Here is a 5,031-nt window from a genome sequence, read left to right as displayed (position 1 = left end):
ACACACACACACACACACACACACACACATATGGGGTAAATTTACTTTATTGCATGTTGAATAAAATTCCTAGGGTCAAAAACTGTTGGACATGAGATACTTGAAAATTGTTTTTTTTTGCGGCTGTAATGTGTCGTGTTTCCGCAAAATCGCGATTCGTAAGGGTATATCCGCACAAACTTGCATAGCCGCATAAACGTATGTATAAAGAAAATTATCCAATCACATTTTACGTTTATAGAAGAAATATGATTGAATAATTTTCTTTATGCATACGTTTATGCGGCTATGCAAGTGTGCGTGGATATACCCTAACGGCCGCTCTGTGCGTTGCGATGTAATATAACTATTAACCTTTATAACGCGATCAAGTGCCAGGAGAAAGAACTATAATTAAGGTAATCAACTCCTTGAAAAGGGAAATAGATATTTAAAAAAATTCAATACTATCGTATTATCGATTAAATTTTAATCGATAAATATTTTTTATAATTAATGAAACATATGAACAATATAATTATATTTGTAATAGTAATTAATAACACTTAATGTATATCGTTATACATAATATTACAACAAAAATTACATCAAGTTACGAGATCACATTATTTTTTAAAATTGGTAATAAAATTTTTCTACTAAATGTTATTTATGAGTAGTTGTGGGGTTTTTAAATTAAAAAATTACATTAATTTCATACTTATTATTTTTATTTATCTTTTCGTTTATTATTTTACACTTATTATTATTTTTCTTAAAATAGTAGAACAGAGTAGTAGAACAGAGATAATTTGTAATCATATCCTTAATTTGGGACAAAATTTGGGGCGTGTTGTAAAGTGAGACGAAGAATTACAATTTTGGACTGTCTCTCCTAATTTGGGACGCTTAGTCTTTATTTATTAGTAGTATTATTCTCTATCTTCTTAATGAACAAATAATTATTCCCAACCACATGATTAATCTAGCCTTCATGATCAACGGCTTGCAAGCGTGTTGACATGACGATTATTCATCAAAGTGACGTAATAAATCGTATTTTGTGTGATTATTCATTGAAGTGACGTAATAAAGCGTGTTTTGTGTGATTTACATCGGAAATATTGTAAAGTGTCGCGCGATTAAGGTTACCAGCCATACTCTTTTAAGGGAGAGTACATGTATTCTTTGAAATTAAAATTTCTGATCAATAATTAAAATTTTATATTTGTATACTCATATTAATAAAAATTGCTAACAAAAATTATGTTCATAAAATTTTATTTTATTAAATATTTATATTTAAGGCATACGAAATTATACTCTCTGCTTCCATTCCCGGATCATCTTTTTTTTAAAAAATGTACATACCTATACGTACTCTTTTCTTGTGATTTAGATATGGTAGCTTTACATGATCGACACTCAGAATTAATTCTTTTGTTTACGCAAGATCATGGCAAATCATTCATTGGATAGGTAGCGGCCGTGACGTGTATATATACATTCTCGTAATCGATCGCGACTATAAGGAAGAAAATACTATCATTACTTACGATGAAGTGATTCCCAGTACACATAATTAGTTAGCTTGCACGATCAACGTCTTGTAAATGTGTCATCGTGACAGTTATTATTCATTGAAGTAACGTAATAAAGCACGTTGTATTTAATGTCGAGGGTATATGTCGTGTTAAATGTCATGTGATCATATTTTCAGAAGTGTTATGTGAGTTCAACGGAGCAACACTTGAGAGGAGGAGGAGGCCTGGGAGGCATCGGGCGATGGCGGAGCAACTATGGGGTAAGTTAATTTAATACAATTTGTTATTTAATTTCAAAATGTATTTAGACATTTAATGACATATTTATACGATTTAATGTTAAACTTTATATATGTATAATAAATAGGATGTAACTTTTGTACTTTACAGTTTAACGTAGTTTACGATGTGGTTGATAACTCTGCTGCTGCGTATTGGTGAGTCAAACAATACTTTTGTACTTTATTTTACATTAAATAATTAAGGTAATGGATATATATGCACACACACACATATATATATATATATATATAATGTATCTGAAGGATACTGATATATCTCAAATTAATGCAATATAAAAATGTGATAAGTTTCATAAATCTGTTACCTTAATATAAATGGGTTACAACAGAGTTACTATTTAATCAATATTTGATTTTTCTTACATTAACGCAGCAATCCTTTTTTTATATTGAAGCGTTTTTTTTATGGAACTTTAAAAAGTTATGCAGAATTTTCCTGAAACGTAATTAAGAATATGCAAATAGATTATATCTATTAATTATGAATAATTATAGCATTATACTTAAATATTGAAGTTGATTGTTTAAAGAAATAGCGAGAAAGAAGAAAAAGGAAAAAAATTAAAATGAAATTTATGTTGTAATGAATAATATATTGATATTATGTATTTTTATGATATATAAAAAGCTTTTATGTTTATTTTTTATAAGGTATTCTTATATATTTTGTAGATACTAAAAATTACAAGATGTTATGTATGATATATATACACATACATATATATTTTTTAATGAAAATAAAATAATTATTTCAGAACGTGATAGAGAACAATTGTAAATATTTAGAGAAATTAGTTTATTTTATCTTTTTATCTTCTTAAATATTCTTTTATTAAAATTTAAGTTTGCATTTGGTTTTCCTATATTTTTTTAAGATTAAATATACGTTCGGTGTGGAAGATAAAAAATATCCTGACATTTTTTTAATATGCGTATGCCACATGCAAAAATAAAAGCATAGGGATTTTAGAATTAGTACAACCTAATTAATTTATTATATAAAAAGTAATGAAAGCTGTGACGAATTATGTTAAAATGATTATTAATTATATTAATTTTTTTAATGTACTAATTTTACGGACCAATCTTTTGTAACCCATTTAATCATATTAATGTATTGGAATATTTAATAAATCATTTTTATTTGTATATGACATTTATTGGTTACATGCCAAAATTTCACATTTTCTACATATGTTTAATAACGTAGGAGTTTAAATCAATATTTATTAAAAAGTAAAATTACTTTTGAATATTTAAATTAATTTATACTTTTACGATATTAAATATACTTAAAAAAAGCTGATATAAAATTTGAAATAAAAATTGTTAAATATTTTTATTTGAATTTTATATTTAATTATGTCATAAATAAATACTTTACGTAAAATTGAATTGAAATGTTGATGTATAATAGAAATAGAAAGCGATACTTGATAAAATTGATTTATTCGTAAAGAGGCTTACAAGTTTTATACTTATAATATAAATTTTTGATGACAACAATGAACTTTAAATTATCTAGTTAGTTGTACGAAACTAGAAATATATTATTAGATATATTAGAGGTATTTATTCACGAATTAGGAAAATTGACATGAGTTTACATGAGAAAATAATGAAATGATTAATGAAACTGTGTCATTGGCACAGTATACGGTTAAGATTAGCACATTGTGTGTCGATTGTTCGCATATTTCAATCGCAAATCTCGTGTAGATACTATTTCTACAAAATGATCGCGCAGTACGATGTTGCATCCGATGTTTATCAAGGTATGGGCATACAAGTGGGCTATTTTTTTCGTGGACACGGACGAATGTTGATGCAGCGGCGAGATCTTTGGAATGTACCGGTGGCTCAATGTCGGAGGGTCGTGGTCGACTGGCCGGTCAGTTACTGTTGTTTTATTCAAGAAGCTGAATATTGAAACGAGAGTCAATATCCGCCATCCGTTTCCACACGAAAGAAAATGGATGCACTTATATCGTTGCGCTTATACGAATGCGGCCGGAAGCATCTCTATACGAAAACACGTTCGCGTCGTATCGAATTATCTATTCTCGACAATCGTTTCGTAAGTGGCGAATTATCTGGCTATATAATTGATCGTCCTAGTGATTACCGTGTTGTTAACAGCGTTTGTACTGACAATGAGCGTCGAATCGCGTTATCGTTTCAAGCCGTATGGTTGATTATCGTTGAATATGTTTCCGATACATGAAAATTAAGTCTGTCATTGATACACGAAAAGAAGGATCTTCTTGAAGTATAATAGGCTTTCTACAATAGGACATTATCTAAACTTTAAGTCATAAGAAATTAACTAATCATAGGCGATTATTCTTCTCACATTCGACTGTGATTGGTTGATTTTTTATGGCTTATGACTTAAAGATTAGCTAATTTCTACAATAAAAAATTATTATAGAAAGCCTTCTAATATTTAAAAAATTAGTTAAATGCATATCTAAAAATAATTTTGTTAAGTTATTAGAATAATTATGTATGAATTTTTTAAACATGATGAGCAATGCTGCAAAATGTTTTGACAATAATTAGTTTGAGCATTCTACATAATTATTTTTATGGTCCAACAAAATTAGTTTTAGATTTGTATTTAGCAAAATTTTTAGATGCTTCAGCAAATCCATTCTTTCCGTGCAAACAATTAATAAAAAAATAACACTATCAATTTTATATTTTTCTTATATAATGGGACTACCTATGATATGTATAGATTACATTGTTCTTTTTATAACGATTATAACATTAGGTATAAAATTAGACATGACATTTAGTATCTATTACTGATGTTTTCTAGTCTAGCATTATCATATTTTAATCAACAGTATTTTTGTAATATGGATTACCGAAAGGCTTTCTCAAATTATACAAGACTTATTCGATTTCTAATAATAAAAGGTCAGACACTATATCGAACGTAATCTTAGCTTATACATTCACTTGGTTCTAGACGATACTTTGACTACTTAACATGATTGATCGTTGAATTTGTTTTTAAGGACGATCAATCGAAGCGAAGCACTTACGCATTTGATTGATGGATTTCTGGAAAGAACGATAAAAGATGTAAAATTAAATTTTCCTCGGTAAAATTTTTATGAAGCAGATAATTAATATTAAACATAAATCGCAAACCGAATAATGCAAACATATTAAATATAATTGTATCAAAATTTTTC

Source organism: Trachymyrmex septentrionalis, unplaced genomic scaffold (assembly GCF_001594115.1).
Source record: "Trachymyrmex septentrionalis isolate Tsep2-gDNA-1 unplaced genomic scaffold, Tsep1.0 scaffold11, whole genome shotgun sequence".
In the NCBI taxonomy this organism is placed as follows: Eukaryota; Metazoa; Arthropoda; class Insecta; order Hymenoptera; family Formicidae; genus Trachymyrmex; species Trachymyrmex septentrionalis.
The sequence above is the reverse complement of the archived record's forward strand: the minus strand, read 5'-3'. Positions refer to the sequence as shown.